The sequence below is a fragment of the Mustela lutreola genome, chromosome 1 (genome assembly GCF_030435805.1).
Source record: "Mustela lutreola isolate mMusLut2 chromosome 1, mMusLut2.pri, whole genome shotgun sequence".
NCBI lineage: Eukaryota > Metazoa > Chordata > Mammalia > Carnivora > Mustelidae > Mustela > Mustela lutreola.
In genome coordinates this window covers 83,847,865-83,873,212 of record NC_081290.1, presented here as the reverse complement: position 1 = coordinate 83,873,212, position 25,348 = coordinate 83,847,865, and the positions used below count along the sequence as shown (strand labels likewise).

At 36.7% G+C, this 25,348-nt stretch overlaps 1 long non-coding RNA gene across 1 annotated transcript in view; it reads right to left on the bottom strand.

The window, feature by feature from the left end:
* Positions 1-3,698: 3,698 nt before the first annotated feature.
* LOC131819480 (uncharacterized) overlaps positions 3,699-25,348 on the bottom strand; it is a 46,132-nt gene continuing 24,482 nt past the window's right edge. Inside the window, exon 3 of the long non-coding RNA XR_009349200.1 lies at positions 3,699-5,522. This is a non-coding gene — a long non-coding RNA (uncharacterized LOC131819480). The remainder of the gene's footprint in view (positions 5,523-25,348) is intronic.

The following is a 25,348-nucleotide window of genomic DNA, read 5'->3' as shown; positions in this document are numbered from 1 at the left end:
GGATCATGCTTCTAAAATGGCAGCTTTTAAAATGGCAGCTAGTCTATCTAAGAACTACATATGATACATCTGCCATTACACCAAAAGCTATCCATAAAGAACAATGCAGTATAATACATGGTCACTCTTCTCACCAAATTTTGGTGAGAAAAAAAAGTCAGCTCATAGAAAGAAATTTGTCATTAAGTCATAGACACTAACTCAAAATTCAATGGGAATTCTGAAAAAGAAGCTGATCAGTCCAGAGAGAAAGGCTCTGAGGATGATAGAACAGGGTCTGAGTTCAACCTTGATAAATGCAGAAAGTTTAAGAATTAAGTAAGAAAGGAAGAGAAGCATGCCTTCCAGGCAGAGTAGATAACTTGTGCAGTAAGTTAGCACACACAGCTATGTTCTTATTGGCTAGAAATGAGTGACAAAGTTAAAAATAACATTGGGGGGACTAGTGGTGTGAATATATACCCAGATCCTGTGACTGAGGTTAGATTTTATGTTCCTCCATGTTTCCCTTCCAAATGGAAATGTGTTTTCACTTTATATGAAAGGGAAAGAAATGCTTTGATAGATGACACTCTTAGAGAGATGTCAAGGCTTCAGACAACAACATCGAATACCATCTAGTTCTCTTGATATCTTGTACCCTGGTTTCTTTTCTTCCTTCATGTTAAATTACTATGGACATTTGCATGAAAAGGGGACCTTTGTTCCTCAGAGTTCATCTGCTCCAGTAGCCATTTACTCCTCACTTCATTGTCACTCTTCTTCTCAGCAAAGAGAGGGTGACAACTCAAAGTACAGAACAGTAGCAAGGGCACACATACTCCCAAGGACCAGAGACTCTGTTGTCATGTAAATCAGCTCATAAATAAAAGGGAAGAGAAGCACAGAGAAAAGATTTTTAGAAGCAACTAAATAAAATGGTTTCCATGGGGGCAAGAGTGGCTCTTTAATATTTATCAGTGTCACTGAGTCCTTTTTGCAACAGTAATTCATCATCATAAATAAAGCCTATTTCCATAAAGTTTCTTGGGTATTGCATCACAGTAAGGGTACTCCCCTAAAAAAAGCCACTAGTAATGGCTCTCCTGGTTTCAAAATGCTAGATTCCTGCTGATGGAGAAGATGAACAAAACAAAAGACGATAGATGCAAAGAGAAACATAACTTTTTCACAAGAAGAACTCAAGTTGAGCTGTGGAACATAATAAGGACACTTAATCTTTAAAATGGAAACTTAAAATCACACTAACCCTGGATGTCATGGATTTATAGGAAACCAGACCCATATGGACAAAATGGTAAAGACTGAAATTTGATCCATTTCACTGAAATTCTCTTCGTACAACATGAATTTCATTATACTGAAATGTGCAGCAAGGAAACATGCACAACAGACTGTGAGAAAACGTTTGCTTATCTCTTTTCAAAGTGTTTAATGTGTTATGGATAAGAGAAAAGCGTCTTAAAAAGTTGCTGTCAGCGGCTACCCATTGACTGACAGATCCTTTAGCAAAAGCTGAAGGAGTGAGTAACCCTGGAAGCAGTTCATGCATGCATGCAGCAGCGTCAGTTTTAAGTGAGACCTGGGTCCATTTCACCCACTGAACTCCTTCTAATGGTAAACAATTTCACCATTGTATAATAAAAGAACCACTAAGGGAACCTAAAAACTATTGAGAAGACAAAGGAAGCTGAAAAAACAAGGCTAAGCGCTTTAAAGTTATATAAGGCACCCTTTCCTTCAGAAAGGAGCTCAACTTCTCTCTGAGTCAAAGAATCCAGACAAGATGGAAAATAAAGACCATTATCTTACCTTTAGAGTCAGTGAGAGAGCAACAAGAGGAAATTAAAAACCAAAAGAAGTTTTTGTGTGCTATTGTTTGGGTTCCTCCCGCCCTCCATTATTGCCCACCATTGTATGGCCCTGCATAGTGTAGGATGGCATTCAACAGGGAGATGTACCTTGAAACAAGTGTGCCCCAACCAGCTGCCTTCCAGAGTCACCTTGAAGGCAAAGAACTACAAAATCAGAAATCCCTTCAGAGACTCTCCTTCACTGCTTTAAATTTACACTGAGAGAGCCCCATAATTAAAGAGTGATAATTAAGAAAAAATAGGGCAATGCCAGATTCATTTGGAACCTAAAATAATTTGTTTCCGTATCATCTTGCTTTATCCAAGGTCTTCCATCATTAGTTTAGCCCTTGTAATCAAAAGATAACACATTTTTATATCTCAAATCCAAAAGAACTAAAACTGGATTTATGGTCATTATCCATCAAATTTTTTTCTCCCCTGTTCTCTTGCTCAAGAAACCATTACCTTGACCATTACCAATCACCTAGAACAAAACCCCTAGTTCCTTCTCACCCAGTCAATTACTGATTCTTATTCATTCTGCTTTAGAATCTCTTTCAGAATGAAATGTGGAAATGCCACACACACACCTTCACACACAGTTTATGCCCTAATTAATTACTGAGAGCTCATCTACACCACTGAAACAACACAGTCACTTACTTTTATCCCCCAGATTTATTCCTAGCTAATAAATCCTGCACATGTTACCAAGGTACTTGTTCAAAATTTCCCACAGTCACTTCCCACTACCTACACTATAAAATGCAGTATTCGATCCTCATCTGATAGTCCATTCTCATATCCTACCCTCACACAGTTCCTCTGCACCAGCCATACTAAACTACTACTTGTTCCTTGAACTTGACTTGCTCTCTCTTATCTCCCTATACAATTGCATAATTGATCTCCCATTCTCCCCTAACCCTAACCCTACATGCCAATCACGTATCATATGAAACATATTCTCTTCTATGATGTCCTTCCTGATGTAGTCAGGACTCTCTCTTTCATCATCTCACTGTACCTTTGTGTCCTGTACTTCATAATGCTAAAAACAAAGACTCAGTCCACAAATAAATGGGCATTTGTTGTAAGAAGAGGAATATAAAAAGAAAGAGGGGCCCCAAAGGAATGCCAGAATACTGGTCAGGCTTCAAGGAGACAGCATTTGCTGTCCAGGAAAGAGAACAGCACTGAGAACCCAGGGCAGCTCCTTGACTTGTCATCTCTTCATCCCCAGAAACAAGAATATATTAAAGCCCCTTCTTCATATCCTGTCTTTATTATACCACAGTATATTCCAGCTTCTGTTCCCATTAACAATGGCCTTACCTCTTCTATATACTGAGTTCAAACTATTTGGAAAAGAATAACTAACTTATCAATGCAATTAGGCACCATGATCTCTACTGAGGACTTCTTTCCTACCACCCTGCCCCACAGGACACTGTCCAGCTTGTAGATATGCTGTTAGGGGTAGTTCAAGCCAGCTGAAGCCAGAGTTGCAAATCCAGTGGACAGCAGCATGGGATCCATGGTGAACAAATCTCATAAAGGGGCTGTGGAGTGACAGCATTCTGAGACTAGCCATATCCAATATAACCTCGTATATAGTTTACAAGAAACTTACCACACTGTGACTTAACACACTTATTATTACACTTGCTTGCTTGACTGCATGATATCTTCCTAAAAGATTGTGAGCTCTTTGTGAAAATTCTTATCCTCTATGCTCCAAATCTACTCTAAGAATATAGCAGGTACATAATAAATGTTTGTTGAATAAATGAATGATTTAAGGATGTTAAATGTTAAAGAATTTTATTTTGACATATTTGACATTGACATTTTATTAATAAGATTGTTTTAAGTGTCTGCTTTTATACCCCATTAGCTGAAGCATGTTATCCAAACCTGCATTGTAAATCTCCTGGATTACTATCGAGTGGAAACTCCCTTAAGTCACAGGCACAGAAACCCTACACCAAAAACAGCAGTTCCAGTCAGCCTGGAAGATGATGAAATCATAGACTATCAGGGCTGGAAAGGATCTGAGATCCATGTCCTCAACCTCTATCCATCAGTACACACACAGCAGGTATTATTTACATGAGGAACACACTTCTCCATAGGTAAAAGGGACCACAAGCTCTCCTCAGTTCACTGTACGTACAACACAAGTCCACTTCTTTCTTTCCCATAGATCCTTTTCACAGTTGACACACTTGATAATGCCTTGAGATCAGGAAACTTACACCTTTAGAAGATAAATAGTTTGTTCAAGGTCATGCAGCTCTCTAATGGCAAAGCAAGATTCCAGTCCTCTTCATCTGGCCATCATTCTTTACTAGTTCTCCGTTTAGCATTCCTCAGTGCCAAAGGCCCAAACTAATGTTTTAGTCTAATATTCTAATGCAAATGTCCAACTTAACCCTTTGTCACCAGACACAGGGCAAACATAAGTGTACACAGAGAATTCAGCAAATTGCATTTAAGGGAAAACACCCATTTGCATATAATGTAGAGGCAAGGGCAAGAGCAGAGACATTGGAAAAAGTACAACTCTAAGAAATTCGTATAATTCAGTGAATTAGTCATTCAGTAAATTGACTTCTGGCAAACTGACCTACAACCACTACCTAAATACACAGCTGTCAAACACACATAGTTATAGCTATGAGCTAACTCAGAAGTCTCCAATAAGCCGTTATCTGTTCATATAAAATAGTGCATGATACAAAGCACAATAATTGTTCTTTCCCAACCTAGTTAACATTCAGTTGTTTTATAATATAAAAAATACCAGATATCCAATTAATTTAAGCCCATTGTTTTCCAGGCTTTTAAGTTACAAATTAGCAAGTTTCTGCTATACATACATTTAGCGTATCTGTGTAATTGAGAACAGCATTTGGAGGCTTACTAATAGCAAGCACATGAAGGGGAATATGATATGCTGGTTACATTCATGGATTAAAACAAGAATCTGTAGTGTGTGAAGTATTTGGTATTTAAACTAAGAGCTAATGAAGATCAACATCAAAAGAAAATTTAAATTGATTACTATGAATTATATGTTTGCAGACTCCAGAGTAAAAAAACAAGGAAATGCAACTGAGAAATAAAAATGACCAAAATATTGGCCTATGCATACAACATTTTTCACTAATCTTACAGTTATTACTTAAATCGCCGAGCTAAAAGCTACATTTACACTACTTCTAACTATATGAGTACACATATGTTTATATAAATACACATGAATGCAGAGAAAATAATTGAGAAAAAATAAACCCCAGACTCTCTCCCATTCACTCTTACTTGCTGAGTTGAGGAAATCTAGTCTCACCCACTTCTCCCTTTGTTCTCCAGGAAAGCCCATGGAATAGAGACTTAACCTGGAGATTCATTACTAACCATGGTGGACATTTTTATGATTTCTGCCTCATCCTCCACATCATTGGATTGTTATTATTGTTTTTTCCTTTCTAAAACGTTCATTTCTGGCGTGCCTGGGTGGCTCAGTTGGTTAAGCTGCTGCCTTCCGCTCAGGTCAGGCTCTCAGGGTCCTTGGGATCAAACGCCACGGTTGGGCTCACTGCTCAGCGGGAAGTCTGCATCTCCCTTTCCCTCTGCTGCTTTCCCTGCTTGTGCTCTCTCTCTCTGTCAAATAAATAGATAAAATCTTTAAAAATAAAATAAAATAGTCATTTCTTTTTTGTGTTATTTACAATTAGCCAGAATATAGTACATCATTAGTTTTTGATGTAGTGTTCATTCTAAAATGTTCATTTCTAAGAATCAACCCCTGCTTTTCTACTAATTAATCCACTTACTTTTTTCTCTCAAGTGAGAATCCAGAGAAATTCCTTCAAAGCAGGAAATAACTAGGATACTAGGCCTCATCCATACTCCTCTCCAGGACACAGGATTTTCTTAAATTTGTCCCAGGACTGGACACTATTTCTGGACCCTGCATCTGACTTCTCTGAGAAAGCCACTTCCCCTCTTCTTCAAAAGAGTATCTACAAAACATGCTTACTTTGTACTATAGTTGCTGGATAAAACATAGATTTCCATTAAATCTGAAATTCAAATAAATGATGAATACTTTTTTTACTATAGCTATGTTCCATGCAAAACTTGAGACATACTTACATTTTTAAAATATACATTATTTACCTGTAATTCCAATTTAACTTTTATTTGATAAAGTTAACAATCCTAACTTATAGCCCTCCCTTCTTTTGAAAGCTTCCTCTAGGTTTTTCTCTCTTGAGTAACTCAAGAGTTACTCAAGAAAGAAGCCCTATGCTCCTTATTGTTTTATATTTCTTTGGGGGATTTCTTATGACAGATACAAATGTATGTGCATCATTACACATGAGCAAACACATGTAATCAAAACAGTTTAATGTCAATAACCACAAAAACATAGGGCTGAAGGAGAAGCCACTGTCAAGTGCCCCTCAAAAATTTTCTAATAATTTCCCATGTCATCCAACAGAAAGTTCTTCCAAAATGGTCCTTCATTCTCTAATTTATGTCACCATAGCTCTTGGGAAGATGGTACTAGGGATAAGACCTTCTTTAGTAAGGCTTACTGTGCAATCCGATTCGGTAGCTAGATACAGGCACATATTGTCAATCAGTAAATAGAAATTGCCCAGATTTTGACTTGACATAGTAAAGTCCTAAATATCTTGTTATAACATTTTGGCCTATCTAAAACTGTACACATTTTGTCAACACTCTAAATATAAAAAAGAAAAAAAGCCAATCATTCCTGTCTGACTCAATTTTTATTTTTCCCTTTGGCTTTCATTAAAGCTGTAAGAAAGGAGAAGAGGCAGAAAGAAAATGTTATAACACACACACACACACACACACACACACACACACACACTTCAGCTTAAAAGAAAAAATATATTGGAAAATCAGTAAATCATGGATTTTCTTAGTGAATATATGGAATAAAAATTATTTCCTAAAAAAACAAATTCTCTTTAAAGAGATAAGCCAAAATGGCCTAGAAATAATGCCTGCTTTCTTCTACATTTTTCTAAAGATTATTGCTCCAAGATGATGGCTTCAATGATGGCAGATGCTCCCACCGCTGGCTTTCCTACACCCAGAATGGTAGAGAAATTATTCAGGACAGGAAAGAAAGGTAGCTTTCTTTCCTATTTTCTCCTAAAGAAAACGAAATGCCTAATGTGTAAATAGGACATAATTGCAATACTTGATGTCCTTTAAGAGTCCAGGTTATGGGGATGCCTGGGTGGCTCAGTTGGTTGTACGACTGCCTTCGGCTCAGGTCATGATCCCGGAATCGCAGGATCGAATCCCACATCGGGCTCCCAGCTCCATGGGGAGTCTGCTTCTCCCTCTGACCTTCTCGCTCATGCTCTCTCTCACTGTCTCTCTCTCTCAAATAAATAAATAAATCTTTAAAAAAAAAAAAAAAAGACTCCAGGTTATGTATTTATAAGTTTTAAACTGATTCTTCTTACGGGAGTAGTGACTTAAGGGAACACTATACATACATGTAGAGAATATAAATCTTAGGCATGTGACAAATTCAAATATGTGAGAAATAATCAACATTTCTATAAAGCAACTTAATTTACATTTCAAGCTGTCATCCCCATAAACCGGAGGAAATTTATGGTCAGGCAATAAATAAGTTCTGTGGCCGATGCCAATGTTTAGAGTTACTATACCAAAGGGCTGATGTAGCACCAAGGTATTGGGGAGCTGTGGTTTCCTACAGCACCTGTTAAACAAATTAGTGGGTCTGATACACGAAGATTATTACTGAGATGGATTTCTTGTGACTCTCTCAGCCTAGCCTCTTCATGTCCAGCAGCCTCTGATAATTTTTGCCATGCTTGGAAAGCTTTTGCAAGGTTGCCTGTTGTCTCGCCAAAGTGGATACCCCAGGAATCTCTATTCCCTAGATCCAACCCATATGCAATAAAAAATCAAGACAGTTCTGCTATGTTCTTGGGCCATACACCCCTTCTATTTTCCTTCTCTAAGTAAATGTTAAAGATACTTCAGAGAGAAATCATTTTCATCTCATGATCCTTTAAGAGAATTATTTTATAACCAGTAATTGCCACCCATTAAGTCCTTAAAAACATATGGACTATTTCTATTGTCTTGCCACAGGCCTCCCTGAGGTCAGGCATTACATAATCACAGTCTACAAGAAGGTGCAGGTAATGGGATGATGAGGGAAATGCAGAAGACAGAACCCTCAGACTAGTATCTCAAAATATCACAGAACCAGATATCTAAACTCAAACTCAACCAAAAGTTCTTAGTTTCAAAAAAAGAGAAAACAAACCATTAATGGTCTAAAGTCCAGACTTAAGTTGTTATGTTTTTTTAAATGTTTCACATCCAAAAGTTCCACTACAAAGAATATTTTCAAAGACTCAGTGTTCACCAAAAGATAAGTTTCAAGAACACACAAGAATAGGATATTTAATCCATATCATCACCTTTTTCATAAGGTGATGATATGGATTAAAAAAAAAGATAAGTATATCAAAATATTGTCTTACATAATTAGCCAAAATTAAATGCAGAAGTTCCTGTTGTTATAGGTACTAATGAGCAGAAATAACATTTCTCTTTTTTGTTAAGGACAGAAATGATGGTCAACTTGAAAGCAACACTTCATTCTTTACTTTCTGACAGATTTACAAACCGATAAACATCACACCAATGTTCTTTTTAGTGCACTTGAACTGATGAATTTTTATTCCAAGAGACATAGCTCTTTTGAATAGAATATAAAAGTTATCTAAGCAAATAAAGTTGGCCAGGATGAAGCTATAGATTTTTAAGTGTGTGATGTTTTATACTTACCTAAAAATAGAGAAATTGACCCTACTTCATAAATAGCTTCATTTTGGCTACCCATGATAGAACAGCTTTCTAAAGAGTAGTTCCAGGGGATGCATTTGCTGAGGAAGAATGTGAATGAGTAGTCTTGCTCTGGATGTGCAGGTGAACAGGAGAGACGCAGAAGGCTTTTAAGTAGCTCTGAAGGACCATCTAGTATAATATACTGATCCAATGGACCAGATCCTATGATCATCTAGCAAATGGAACTTTTCAAAGGCAAACTCCTTCAACATGCTTTGCTGGAAATAGCAATAGTTTGTCTTTGCCTAAGCCTCAGATATGCCAAAATATAAAAGAATTAGATTAAATTCTATATAAGGAGTATGAAGAAGAAAACTGAAAATGAAAAATCCTAAAAGAATAAAGAATGAAAAAAAATGTCCATAAGCTTCAGTTATGATAAAGAGAGACACTAAAAGGAGGGAAGAGCTGTTTCACATGACCTGTTTAAATACCAACTAGGATAGGAGGTTAAAGCTCTTTTCTAAGGAACAATGCAACCCTGGCAGCAAAATGCTCAAAATGACCTAATGAGCCTCTTGAATTACTCCATGATTTGAAAGTCTTGTGCATCTGGTGTGTGTCCACCAAGGCTGGGGCACATGTGATGGGACAACTCATCACGGCATTGCCTGGTACCACATGTGAGTATGACAAAGCATGTTTGAAGATAATGAGTCTATTTTTAAAATGTGAGATTTACTATGACTCCTAATCCTACTTTGGAAGTCTGCTTCTTTATTCGTACCAACATGTTTATTTTAATTTTTGTTGTATTTTAGAAACATGACATTATTCCAAGGGAATAAAGAGAAAGAAAATATTGAGTCAAAAGAGTTTCTGATCATTTGCTAAAGCTTATAAAGAAAGGAACAGAGACACAATGATTAGTGTAAGCACACATTACCTGATGGGAACAAATGTGTTTGTTTCTTCCAAACTCTGTCAAGATGACTTTTTTTTTTCAGCATAACAGTATTCATTATTTTTGCACCACACCCAGTGCTCCATGCAATCCATGCCCTTTCCAATACCCACCACCTGGATCCCCCAACCTCCCAACCCCTGCCCCTTCAAAACCCTCAGATTGTTTTTCAGAGTCCATAGTCTCTCCCCTTCCAATTTCCCTTAACTCCCTTCTCCTCTCCATCTCCCCTTGTCCTCCATGCTATTTGTTATGCTCCACAAATAAGTGAAACCATATGATAATTGACTCTCTCTGCTTGACTTATTTCACTCAGCATAATCTTTTCCAGTCCTGTCCATGTTGCTACAAAAGTTGGATATTCATCCTTTCTGATGGAGGCATAATACTCCATAGTGTATATGGACCATATCTTCCTTATCCATTCGTCCATTGAAGGGCATCTTGGTTCTTTCCACAGTTTGGCGACCGTGGCCATTGCTGCTATAAACACTGAGGTACAGATGGCCCTTCTTTTCACTACATCTGTATCTTTGGGGTAAATACCCAGTAGTGCAATTGCAGGGTCATAGGGAAGTTCTATTTTTAATTTCTTGAGGAATCTCCACACTGTTCTCCAAAGAGGCTGCACCAGCTTGCATTCCCACCAACAGTGTAAGAGGGTTCCCCTTTCTCCACATCCTCTCCAACACACATTGTTTCTTGTCTGGCTAATTTTGGCCATTCTAAGTGGTGTAAGGTGGTATCTCAATGTGGTTTTAATTTGAATCTCCCTGATGGCTAGTGATGATGAACATTTTTTGTACTCAGCTTGGCCTTAGAGAAATGTGACATTGCCTTAGCAGCCTGCAGGTTAAGTCATACTCTTCCTTGGTCACAAGAAGGTAGAATCAAGTAGGTGTTGTGTTTTGCCTTTCTGTGAAACTCCCCTACATATCTATATTGGCACTGCATTATTACTATACCCATTTTATCTCCTCCAAACTTTTCTTCACATTGCAACCAGAATGCTTTTTCAAAATTGCAAGCCTAGTGAACACTCAAAACATGATCATGAAACAAATAATCAATAAGCAGGACTTAATTAAAATTTAAAACTTCTGTTCTGCAAAGATACTATCAGAAACATGAGAAGAAGACAAGAAACAGACTACAGGAACATATTTTGCAAAAGACACATTTTATAAAGGACTATTATCCAAAATATACAAAATGTCCTTAAAACTTAACAATTAAAAAAAAAACCTGATTCAAAAATGGATGGAAGACCTAAACACATACTCACCAAATATACATATAACAAGCATATGAAAAGATGCACCATACAATACGTCCTCAGGAAAATGCAAATTAAAACAACAGTGAGATACCACTACACACCTATTAGAATGTCCAAAATCCAAAACACTCACACCACCAAATGCTGGGGAAGATAAGAAACAATAAGAACACTCATCCACTGGTGTAAACACTAAATAGTATAACACTTTGGAAAGTAATTAGGTGATTACTCACAATATTAAACATATTCCTACCATACAATCCAGCCCCCTAGTAGGTACCTAAAGGAGCTGACAACATATGTCTACACAAAAAGCTGTGCATGAATGTTCATAGCAGCTTTATTCATAATTGCCAAAACTTAGAAGCAATCAAGATGTCCTTTAGTAGGTAAATGAATCAACTGTGGTATATCCAGACAGTGGAATGTTATTCAGTAATAAAATGAAATAAGCTATCAAGCCATGAAATGATACGGAGAAACTTTAAATGTATATCACTAAGTGAAGGAAGCTAATCTGAGAAGGCCATATACTATATGGTTCAAACTATATGATATTCTGGAAAAGGGGAACTGTGGAGACAGTAAAAATATCAGTGGTTGCCACTGATTGGGAATTGGGGAGGAAGGAATAAATAGGCAGAACACATAGGATTTATATGATAGTGAAAATACTCTGTTTAGTACTATAATGATGGATACATGTCATTATCCATTTGTCCAAACCCATGGACTATACAACACACCAATAGCAAGTCTTTTTTTTTTTTTTTAAGATTTTATTTATTTATTTGACAGAGAGAGATCACAGTAGGAGAGAGGAAGGGAAGAGATCACAGAGAGAGAGGAAGGGAAGCAGGCCCCCTGCTGAGCAGAGAGCCCGATGTGGGACTCGATCCCAGGACCCTGAGATCATGACCTGAGCCGAAGGCAGCGGCTTAACCCACTGAGCCACCCAGGCGCCCAATAGCAAATCTTTAACGTAAACTATGAACTTAGAGTGATTATGATGTGTCAATGCAGGTTCACCAATTGTAACTGATGCCTCACTCTGGTGGGGAATGTTGAAACGGAGGTGGCTATGCATGTGTAGGGGCAGGGAGTGTATGGGAAATCTCTTTACCTTCTACTCAATTTTGCTGTAAAAATCTAAAACCTCTCTAATAATGGAGTTTTAATGACAATGACAAAATGCGAACCTAAACAGATCACCCATTGTTAATGTAAAGAAAATGTCTTTTCTGTACTCTTAGCAGGAAAGTCCCTGTATGTAACATGATTCTGCCCAAGGCCTACCTCCTCAGTCTCATGCTGCCGTTCCCTGCTCATTGTGCTTCAAATTCACCTTCTTTTTGTCCTTAAGACTTTATCATAATTTTAAATATGCACTTATCTGAGAATGTGTTGTTTTCATATGTGTTTGCCACTAGTCTTGAGACTAGTCTTGAGATCCATAACAATAACGATCCTATATTCTTAATCATTAAAGCCACTTGAAGGCAAAACAAAGGGGATACCTGGGTAGCTCAGCTGGTTGGGCATCAGATTCCTGGTTTCAGTTCAGGTCATGATCTCTAGATCATGAGTTTATGCCCTGTGATAGGCTTTCTTCTCAGTGCAGAGTCTGCTTCAGAGATTCTCTCTCCCTTTCCCTCTCCTTTCCTTTTGCCCCTCCCCCTCTTCGGGAGTATGAGAGTATGTGTGTGTGCTTGCTCTCTCTCCAAAATAAAAAAATAATAATGAGAATAAAAATAAAGGCAGAACAAAAACTGGATCCTGGGTTTCCTGCCTTCCAACACCATTGTACGTTTCACTCCATCCTCTCTCCTCTTCATGTATTTCTAAATCAATTCTGAAACCTTATGTAACTCTCAAGATATACTCTCCAGATAAATTTCCCTAGGTTCCCAGCCATGTTCTAGTTACTCTGATCTGCTCACTCTTTTTACAAAGCAAGCTCTTCCCCACTTCCCTAACATTACTCAAGATCTTCCCATAATTTGAAACATTTTGGATTGTTCAAAGCTAAACTGATACTTCATTTCTCTCTCAAATCTTCATTGTATACTTTGGTGAATTTTTACAGCACATTTGCTTAGTCTGACAAGTATTACATCATAGTTTTGCATGTTTATTATTTTAACTTCTAGGATCTATTGGAAACTACTTAAAGATGGAGTCCATGAAGTCTCATGATTCTGTACACCCCACAGATCCCAGCCCAGTGTTGAGGAGTACATGACTGGCTGATTTCATAAAAAGCGTTTCCAGAGGTAACCTTGCTCTTATCACATCTTATCCCAGGAAGAAAAGCTTCATAAATCTTGGGCAAATCTTCTGTCCTCTGAAAAATTAGGTAGTTTCTTCCAAAATTGCATTGTCTGTGTGAATCTTCCCCTGAGTTCAAAGAAGATTCAGCATGTTGGGCTTTTAGTGGCTCCTTTTGAGCAAAAACATTCTACATTTTGAATTTATAGTATATATTGCTTAGAGCTCAATTTAAAGAAAAAGATGGAGAGAAAAATTCAACACTGTTAAGGAATCTGACAAAATTTTACATATTCCAGTTGTGAAAACAGTACATGCTTCCTTTCAAAGGATGCATATCTGAGTATATTCTTTGGAATGATGCTGAATAATTATGATAACATAATTTCATGACTGGTCCACTATATAATTCTCCTAATGATAATGTAGTTTCCAAATGATTGTCTCCATAAAAATTATTTTATTGAAAAGTATTTTAAATTTCTTAATTTTAACAACAATAACAATAAGTGGATTGATAGTTCAAAACTTGTGGGTTTGGTTGTCATTATTTGGGCCTGGGTACCACTATACTAAAACAAAACAAAACAAAACAACCTCATCTTACTGTCATCTATTTGAATAGTACATATAGAATACACAAATAGAATAGAATAACCAAGAATTAATCTTCAAAGGGCTGATTATCCAAGAAATTTCTTGGATATGAACAATAACACCAAGGAGAGCAATAACAGTACCAGTAATCTTTTACTGAATACCCAATCATCAGACTTTTAAAAGTACACCTTTTTAAGCCTCTCAGATATCCAAAGAAGTATAGATATTATCCTCCCCATTTTACTGTTAAGAAAACAGATTCAAAGAGTTCAAACAATTTAACAGGAAAAAAAGAGGTCAGAATTTGGATACTCAAAAACCAGTCCTCTTTCTATGACAGAAATCAAGCAATTGATAGATCCTAAGAATTCAGAAAGCTTTTAAAGGCCAAATAGGCACACTGAGGATTTTACTTTTAATTTTCAATCCCCAAGCATTCAACATAATGGGGAACATGCCATGATACATGTTGCAAGTATATGAAAAGTTGAAGTTATTTCATTATAACAATCATTTTCTCTATTAATCACAATAATAACGAACATGTTTTTATACCAACTGACAAAATCTATGCAGAAGTGACACAAGTGTATTTGGCACAACAATAAGCTTTTCTTTTTTTTTTTTTTTTTAACTTGTTATTAACCTGTTATGGTAGATCTTCTCTGAGAGGATTACACATTTCCCCACTATTGACCTTAAGAGTCATATGAATCCTGTGGCAAGGAAATATGAACAGCATTGTCACTGGTTACTGTTGGCTGGAAGCTTTGAGAATTAGCACATGCTCTGCCATCCTCATTTTCTCCTCTTAGCCATGAGACTACAAATGTTCCAGACTGAAACTGCTCTATCAGCCTGGATCTATCAGCCAATGGATCCAATCCTCAATGGATATGCAGCATGAGTAACATACAAACCTTTATGGACATAAGCCACTGAAATATTACTTGTTGCTTGTTGCAGCAAAACTGAGCCCATCTTAACAGATACGCCTTTAGTTACTCTTTCTAAACCAATCCCCATTGTATTTGCTTTCTGTTGCAATAATGTTGTACAATAACCAACCCCAAAACTCAGCACCCTTCAATAACCAGCTCTCATTTCTCACTCAAATGTCTGAAGTTTGGCTGTAGATCTCTGTTCTTGGCTGGGATATTCTCAACCCACAGGACTATAGTCTGGGCTCAAAGGCCATTCTGTATGGCTCATTCTAGGACCAGCACCTGCCTAAGCCACTCTCTTCTCATGGTAGATGGAATAAATGTAAGAAGCCATTTAAACAATACAAGCACATTTAATCCCTCTGTTTTTATCACACTGCTAACAAAGCACTAAGTCTGTGACTGAGTCCAAAGTCAATGACTGTTCCTCAGGGAAGACTGCAAGGTAGCATGGTACAAAGGAGTGAAGATTGATTGCACTTTTCCAGTGTACCACAGCCCACCCACTTGGCGACAAATGTTCACTTTCACACATAAAAAACCTTATCCCTCTAAGGCCACAAAGTCTCAAAAACAGAATTAGACATAAAGTTCCCAAAATCTTGTTATCTACATTGGATCCACATGTAGTTGCTCTCCACGTAAAGAGCCCTGAAGCTATAAAGACAGTATATCTACTCTCCTACTCCATACACCCAACATAAATGGTGGGAATAGGACAAAATAACTGCAATAAACATTACCATTTCAAAAGGGGAGAGATGGGAGGCAAATACCAGCCACTGGTCGAGAGCTATTCTAAGTCACTCTGGACAGTTCCCCCTACCCTGGCACAGAAAATGTGTCTTAATTAGGCCCAAGTCCTACTTATTAGGAAAAATTTCCAAGTCCATTATTTTCCTTGGCTATGGGATCCATTCTTAGGATGTCCTTCCTCTTCCTTAGCCATATCTGAAGAAGGCATTGGGGAATATCGTCTCCGTTGATATGCAGCTTTCTCAGGCTGCTTCCTGATTGTAGAATTTGGAGGATCAAACAGTCCTTTTATTCTTTTTTTTATATTCTGTTATGTTAGTCACCATACAGTACATCATTAGCTTTTTGGTGTAGTATCCTATGATTCATTGTTTGTGTGTAACGTCCAGTGCTCATACAATCTGTGCCTTTCTTAATACCCATCACCAGGCTCACACATCCCTCCACCTCCCTCCCTTCTAAAAGGCCCTTTTAAATACTGAAGGGTCACTCTCTTTAATCCATGCTGATGATAATTTTTAGCTCTCTCAAAAACTTTTTTTGGTTTCTCTATGGATCTCTGTATATTGGATTACACTCTATTCCATCTGGCAAAAGCCCGCACTACAATTCTTTTTGAGACATCCTTCTTTCTCCGGACTCACAAAGGCAGTACCAGTGAGTTAGTACAGAGATAAGTGGTGTATTCAAAGGGAAGGAAACAGCTGAGTGACTGCAGAAGAATACAAAATTGTCAGATATATCTAATAACCTGACTTTTTAAATCAAATCAAATCAAAGCCTTTGCCTTTAAGTGGGAGAATTATAATCTTTTAATGCAATTGTAACTTTAATGTGATTATGACTATATATTTCAGTATATTTGGACTTATTCCTTCCATCTTGTTTTTTTTTACTGTTGTTGTTTTTTAGTAAACCATGCCTCTGGATGCTTCCCATGTACCTTTCTTACTCTTGCTGGATTGATTAAATCTCATTTTGTTCTGTTCTTCTGGTGATTTGGAGGATATACATATTAATGTTAGTACACCAATATTCCTCCTTATATTTGTAACATGAATGCTTAAACATTCTATTAAGTATTAATTCTAAAACTACCTTGACTGGGTGGCACAGTCGAGTTCAGTGACTGACTCTTGGTTTTGACTTAGGTCAGTAGGGTCATGAGATCGAGCCCTGCATCGGGCTCCACATGCTCTGTGCAGAGTCAGCTTGAGATTCTCCATTCTTCTTTCTCTGACCCTCCCACTAGTGCTCTCTCTCTCTCTCTTGCGCTCTCAAATAAATAAATCTTAATAAATAAATAAATAAATAAAACAGTATCTGAAAAATAGTATGTGCTAAGTAAATCTTTTTTTTTAATTTTTAATTTTTTATTTTTTATAAACATATATTTTTATCCCCAGGGGTACAGGTCTGTGAATCGCCAGGTTTATACACTTCACAGCACTCACCATAGCACAAACCCTCCCCAATGTCCATAACCCCGCCCCCCTTCTCCTAACCCCCCTCCCTCCAGCAACCCTCAGTTTGTTTTGTGAGATTAAGAGTCACTTATGGTTTGTTTCCCTCCCAATCCCATCTTGTTTCATTTATTCTTTTCCTACCCCCTTAATGACCCATATCTCCTCATATTAGGGAGATCATATGATAGTTGTCTTTCTCTGCTTGACTTATTTCGCTAAGCATGATACGCTCTAGTTCCATCCACATTGTCACAAATGGCAAGATTTCATTTCTTTTGATGGCTGCATAGTATTCCATTGTGTATATATACCACATCTTCTTGATCCATTCATCTGTTGATGGACATCTAGGTTCTTTCCATAGTTTGGCTATTGTGGACATTGCTGCTATAAACATTCGGGTGCACGTGCTCCTTCGGATCACTACGTTTGTATCTTTAGGGTAAATACCCAGTAGTGAGATTGCTGGGTCATAGGGCAGTTCTATTTTCAACATTTTGAGGAACCTCCATGCTGTTTTCCAGAGTGGTTGCACCAGCTTGCATTCCCATCAACAGCGTAGGAGGGTTCCCCTTTCTCCGCATCCTCGCCAGCATCTGTCATTTCCTGACTTATTGATTTTAGCCGTTCTGACTGGTGTGAGGTGATATCTCATTGTGGTTTTGATTTGTATTTCCCTGATGCCGAGTGATATGGAACACTTTTTCATGTGTCTGTTGGCCATCTGGATGTCTTCTTTGCAGAAATCTTTAAGTAGTCATGACTACAATTTTAAAACTGTTTAGTTTAATATCACATTTTATCAGTATTCCTTGTGCCCTACATATTCCCTTTGTATTTGTGTTTTTCTTTCACTTTTCTTTGCTACTTAGTACTTCTTTTAGAATGCTTCTGTGTTTACTAAACATCCTGAGCCTTTGCAAATCTGGAAAAAAAAATTAACTCCTTACCCCCACAAATTATAAGCTAGCTTAAGAATTAGAATTATGGATCTGAAATTATTTCCCTTTTAGGGGTGCCTGGGTGGCTCAGTCATTACACACCTGCCTTCAGCTCAGGTCATGATCCCAGAGTCTTGGGATGGAGCCCTGCATTGGGCTCCCTCCCGGTGGGAAGCCTGCTTCTTCCTCTCCCACTCTCCTTGCTTACATTTCCTCTCTCTCTGTCTCTCTCAGTCAAGTAAATAAATAAAATATTTAAAAATTTAAAAATAAAATAAATAAAAATTATTTCCCTTTTATACTCTGAAGATATTTCTTAATTTCCTTCTAATCTCCAATGTTTCCAATGAGAAACTGAACATTAATCTGATTTCCATTTATCATAAGAAATACATTTTTTACTTTCTGAATCTTTAGAATTTTTTATTCCTTAGTTTTGAGATCTCACCACATTAAACCTATTTGCAGGTGGGTCTTTTCTTATTCACTTAGCTCTGTACTTACAGGCCATCTGAAAATTCATATCTATCTTCATCTCTGGAATTTTTTTCTATCATTTCTTTGATTATTTATCACTTTCAGAAACTTCTATAACATTGATATTTAAATTCACACTTATTTCAAGTTTTTTTCCCATAATTTTCATCTATTTTTCCCTTTATACTATATGCTGAAATTATTTTGCTTACTCTCACAGCTCATTCTTATTTGAGTCATGTGGACCTGCTATTAAATCTATCTATATAATTCTTTATCAATTATACTGTTTTACTCTCCAAGATTTCTTGTTTCATGGATGAGATAAAATTTCCCATCCCACTGGGAGTATTATTTATACTTATTTCCAAGCCCTTTACTGCATATATCATTGACTTTCTTTTTTGGGGTATTACATTTATTTAGTTCACTGCCACTAATGCATAATTATTCTTAGATGTATGCTTATGATTTTATTTGATTATCTTTTTTCATCTGTTTATAGATATTATTTCTATTTACTATGATCTCTATGGTGCCACCATAGTAAAGAAGCAAGACAATCTACCTAACAATGAAATATACCAGAAAACAATTTTATAGGAGTGAACGCTATCTTTTTTTTTTTCTTTCTTTTTTTTTAGATTTTATTTATTTTGTGACAGAGAGAGAGATCATGTGGGAGAGAGAGAGAGGGAGAGAATCTCAAGCAAACTCCTTGCTGACCAAGGAGCCCAATGTGGGCTTTGGGCTTGAGACCTTGAGATCATGACCTGAGCCAAAATCAAGAGCCAGACATGTAACCAACTGAGTCACCCAGACACTCCCAGGAATTAAGGCTTTCTGTCCTAACTGGGAATTATAACCCACCAAGGACCAGACCTCATCTGTGACCCAAATCTCACACTCACTATTCTAGGAAAAAATACCAGTGGCTTGGAACTCTGGAATTAGTTGTGAAACAATTCAACTGCTTGTCCCAGGAAGACATCCCAATTAACTGCTTTCACTTTTCCTCAGGGATTCTTCTGTCCCTTAGATCTTAAGTTCTTAAATGTAGAGGCCCCTTAGGAATACCCCCATATATTTTGCATGATCCTATTGTGCAGTTTGAGGACTGTAGTTTCCTTAGTCAAATAATTTCATGTTTTATTATAGCCATTCTCTTTGTTTTATGGTTATTCTCTTTGTATTACATTATTCTCATTATTCTCTTTGTTTTACAAGTCCACAATAAGTCGTTATGGACTTATTATTTTCAAATATCTAAGTATTTTCTAGGAAGTTGAGGTGGAGAAGAATATAAAATCATGTGCTCATTTCTCAGTCTTGATCCAATCTCCTCTACAGTCTCATTTACTTTATGCATACTAATTTTTCTGTCTTTGATAGGTCATACTAAGAAAAACTTTAGATCCACCCAAATCAAAACAACACAAATTATGTATCAGAATTTCAATGGATGAGTTTTATTTCTGATAAATGAGGCTTTGTCTATACACAACCCAAACAAACCTGTCAACTCAAGGGAAAGAGAATCAGTCAAACTCATTTTAAGAGACAATGTTTTGATTTTAGATAGTTGCAATGGTGCCATGTAGACACAGACTGAGTTGTACTCGACCTGTGAAGTAAATGAAGCAGTTAGAGACTATGTGATGTTCTTCAGGTAATATAGCCAAGTAGCCATTTGATCAAGAATAGCTCCCAATAAGTACTTGCCCTCTGAAAATTCTTTTGGATTTCTTTTTCAGCTCATTCAGTCAATTTATGACTTTGTGCAGAGAGCCAAGAGAATGTATCATGCACCACCCTGTGAACTAAGGAACATTTAGTTCACATACCCTCCAGCTCTTGCTTTAACAAGCAGCAGTAACAGCATAGCAGAAATTATCTCCAATCCTATTAATTCTCCTTAATATATAACATGTGGCCAGGCAACATGATCTTTCTAAAGCTGTGTTTTCTAGAACACTGTGCTTATTAAAGTCTTCTTTAAGAACATATTATGAATAATCAATGATAATCTGCTCCTCATCTCCCCTAAAAATGCTCAAAATGTAGAATACCATCTTTGCTGGAAATGTGTCTCCATTTTTAAACTATTATATAAAGAAGAGTTTTGATTTGGGATATCTTCAATTTTGATGCGAGAAATTAAGAAACTATTTGAAAAATAATGCTCCTGGTTTGGTGTAGTGGACATCTGTGGTCTCAACATCTGTGCTGGAGCAGAATCTCAGCATGGACAGAAAGGGAATATCCTTGGAGTCAATTAGATACATCAGGATTTTTGATGAAAAGAAGCAATTCTTTCAATAACAAAGGCTGTTATTCTTCTTTCAAATAACAGCATGAAAGCAATTCTTTCACAGAGAATCAAGCCATATTGCTGAAATACCCACAAAATCTATTATTATCCAGTATCCAAAGAAGAGAGTTCCTTCACCACTAAATAGTAAAACGATATATGGATTCAATCTACAAAGTTTTCTAAATTAGAAATGATTTCTTCAGAGGAAATATAGGAAAGAGAATACATTTCAGAGAAATGAGACAGATCTATAACACATGGGAAGAGCCTTGTGGCACTAATAGCATCAAGCTTGTTTGTTACAGAGGGAACATGTTGCTACCCAAAAGGACAGCAAAGCCAGGGAGAAATGACAGAATGTTGCTTCATGGGCACTGTTTTTTTTGTTGTTTGTTTGTTTGTTTTTTTAATGCTCATATAATGAAACTTTAATCAAGACTTACAGGCTAATTTTCTCATTTGTAACCCTGTGTGGCAATAACAAAACATGTGCAAGATATAGATAATAGATAGATAATCTCAGCAGTATGAGTTTGCATAGACACATGTTCCCACCTGAAATTATTTTCCTTTTATTAATGAATAGCACCACACTCTGATCATAAATCTATTTGTTTTTTAGTGTTAAACCCACTAGGGAGGGACTGTATCCAAATGACTGGTAGACTATACCCTCTATATTGATATACAATATAAGAACAAGAGGGGAAAATGAGAGCCAGATTCTTCCAGCTCCTAAATTACTCCTTCATATAAATTAAGAAGTTTTGCAAGTTCAATCCCATATAGATATTTTCCATTATCTACCAGACCTACTAGAGAAATACCAAGCATTAGAAGTATTTATATCATTATAAGTGTCACCAAATCATATTCAGCATTCAGGTGTTTGGAAATTCTCACTTCAAATTTTGATTTTTTAAACATCTCTTAATGATCCCTTATACAAAATGAAGTGTTTTTATGTTATTGTCCCTCCTTAAATTCAGCCTTCTCTAGTCTATTATTTTTCTGTTCATTCAAATTGCTTCTTCACATGAAAGCTTCCTTTGAAGTTTGTATTTCTTTCTATGAATAGACACTTTAAACCTGATAGCAGGGCTTCTGGATCTACAAGTGCATATAGTTTGTATTACTTTTACTCTAGAGTCTAAAAATATTCTCAACTGAAGCCATATAACCACAATAATCTCTAGAAAAATATCTTTTATCAGTCTCCACTGACAAAAATATATACATATATTAGATACATATTTTGAAGCAAATTCTGTCAGTTTCCATTCTATTTTCCTAAATGCTTAATGTAGTAAATAGGTCACTTTTAGCATTGAGTTATATATTGATGAAATACTCTTGGGACTGCTATGATGACTCTGAGATAGGGGAAATTTGGTACTTAGGAGTTTCAGGAAAAATACCCTAAATGGTACCTTTATGTCCTAAATACACCCAAAGACATAAACATACTATTGAAATGAAAACTTCAAGTGGACAAATAAACATACCTAGGTCAATTAGCACCTACAGCTCATTTCTCAAAAGAATTCTATATGATAGGAGATAAAACCACTACCATTTCATTAGTTAGGGGAAAGGGAATGAGATTTAAAAATTGGCCTAAATGAAAAAAAGAGGTACAGAAAGACCAGAGAGCAAGAAGAATAACAGAAATGGAAGGAAAAGCAAGAGGGGGCTCATGAAAAAACCTGGCCTATAGGTGAGCTTTTCTGCAAATTGGCTAAGTCCACCATGTTGTCTGGATACTTCTTGGCAGGCACAGCAGCCAGCTGCAGTCCTTTCCTCAATTCTTAAAACAGACTAGGTTGACCACAGATTTTAATACACAGCTGAGGACACTATTTTCACTGTATATCTTTTCATTATTGGTAATCTCTAAATTTTGTGAGCAAAGGCAAGGAAGACCTACTTTTGCTCTGATAAGAACTATCTGAAACTACTAGCTCTTAGCTAGTGTACTTCCAAAGTCATTCTTTATACATTCTTCAGCAGTAAAGAAAAGCAACTAGATCTAGCTCCTGGTATTCAAATATTCTTATCTAATAGGTATGCTTAGATTCTTGACTAACCACATTTTTTTACTGTCCATTACAAACTACAGAACTTCATTCTAAAAATGTAAAATGCAGATGTGGCTTCTCCAAGCCAAATCTAAGTAGCATATTGGTGGCAGTCAGTTCAGTCTTCAGGGCATACAGTGCTGACAAAGCTGGCAACTGAATGAAGGGCCTTTTCAATGTGTGTGCTTTCCAGGCTAACTGAAAAATAATACTAGATATGTGAAAACTCCCTCATTATGTATGAATTTATCTCAAAGCATGGGTACCTATGAGACAAAATGGATAAACTGCAGCAAGACTGTTCTGGGGCATTACTAGAACTCTGTAATTCCAAAATCTCGGAAGAACTTCCATGCACCAGATAGCAAAACTGATGTTCAGAAAATATCATTCTCACAGGCATCCAGCTTTAAGCCCTACCAAGCCTGTGTAGATCAGAAGAGAGAGAGGACACTTAAACTATTGAAAATATGTTTGTCTCTCACATGAAAAAACAAGGTTGGAAAAGAACCAAATTTTCATTCTCCAGTAAAAATAAACAGTTTTGTCCACACTTTGTCTCTTCTGCTTGCAAGCCTTGAAAACTTACCCTCCAGCTCTGATTAGAAAAGTAAGAAAAATGAAACTCAGTCTCATAAGAGGTCCTAGATTCAAAGTTAGAAATACTCCAGGGACATCCAGCTCATGAATGCTCACAGAGTACTTCAAGTGCCAAGTAAAAGAGCAGATGACACAAAACACCTTCATTCTCTTTGTCTACTAAGTTAGCAAGTTACTTCTTATTGAGTCTCAGAATTTGGATTATCTCTTTACACTCTCCTTCCTTCCCTCCATACCACCACATGAACCCCATCTCACATCTCAGCCAAAATGGAAATTCTGACAAGGTGATTGTTACATGATAACTCCCTCTATATTGATATGGTAAATATGCATATTTTCCAAAGAGTGCCCCCAAAAGAAAAATCACATATGATACTGCCACAGAAGGTTTTCCTTGAAAGGTTCTTTCTCTTCTCCACTTACTACATTCAATTATATATCAATTCTTGTATCTTTTCTCTAGCAATGACTCTTTTTTTTTCTGTTTGCTCTATCACAAACACAGATGACTTTCACCATTTCAACAAACTAGTGGAATAGTTTCCTAGTTTCTTTCCTTCACTAGTACTTCCTCCGTTTAAATCTACTCCTTCCTATCCTGATCTGCCATTCTACAGGTTAGCTGCATTCCCCTGTTCACAAACCTTCAGAAGTTCTCTACTGCTTTTCAAATAAAGCTCAGATTTTTTTTGCTCAGCACTAAATGCCATCATGCTCTTAATCACTACTTTTTTTTTAAATATTGGAATGGATTTATTTATATGGGTTTTTTTGTTTTTTGGTTTGTTTTTTTTTTTCTTTTCAGCATAACAGTATTCATTGTTTTTGCACCACATCCAGTGCTCCATGCAATCTGTGCCCTCTCTAATACCCACCACCTGGTTCCCCCAACCTCCCACTCCCCGCCCCTTCAAAACCCTCAGATTGTTTTTCAGAGTCCATAGTCTCTCATGGTTCACCTTCCCTTCCAATTTCCTGGAGGACAATGGGAGATGGAGAGAAGAAGGGAGTTGAGGGAAATTGGAAGGGGAGGTGAACCATGAGAGACTATGGACTCTGAATTAATTACTACTTTTCCAGGCTTCTTTACATTTCTTTTACCCTACATTCCAGTAACCCTGGCATGTACACATATCATGAACATGCATCACTTTTCTGGTAATTTTTTCATAGTGGTGGGGCAAGATGAAGGGGTGAATTGCTCACTAACTCTTGGACTTCCTCTTAGAAATGTCTTAGTGGCCAGCACAAGCCGTATCTTCAAAGAAGCATTGAAAGACAAACATGGGATAAGCCCAATAAAAGAAAAAACTGAAGTAGTAGTGAGCATAGCTGATGATCACCACACTCTAAAATCATGAGCATTTGTTAAATGGAAATAGTTCATGAGAAATACTTAGAGATGAATCTAACAAAATAAGTGTGAAATTTTTGTGCTGAGTACTATTAGAAAATCCCATGAGAAATTTTAAAAAGCTTAAATAAATGGAGAAATATTGTGTTCATTCAGTGGAAAACTCAATATTGTTTAGAGATCAATTTTCTCTAAATTTACCAACAGATTTATCATATTCCCAAACAAAATTGCAACAAATTTTTTTGTAAAAATTTACAAGTTGGTTTTAAACTTATACAACAGCAATGGACATAGCATAGGTAAAAAACAATTTTGAAAAAGAAAACCAAATTTGTTGAATCCACACTACCTGACTTTAATATTTATATAAGGCGATAGAAATCAAGGTGGTATGATACTGTCATAAAGATTAGATCTACAGTTCAACAAAATGGAATGGAGAACCTAAATATAGATGTACACAAATATGGTCACTTTATTTTTGTACCAAGATAATTCACTGCAGATAGGATACTCTTTCTAAAAACTACGCCATAACAACTAGATATTTATATACCACA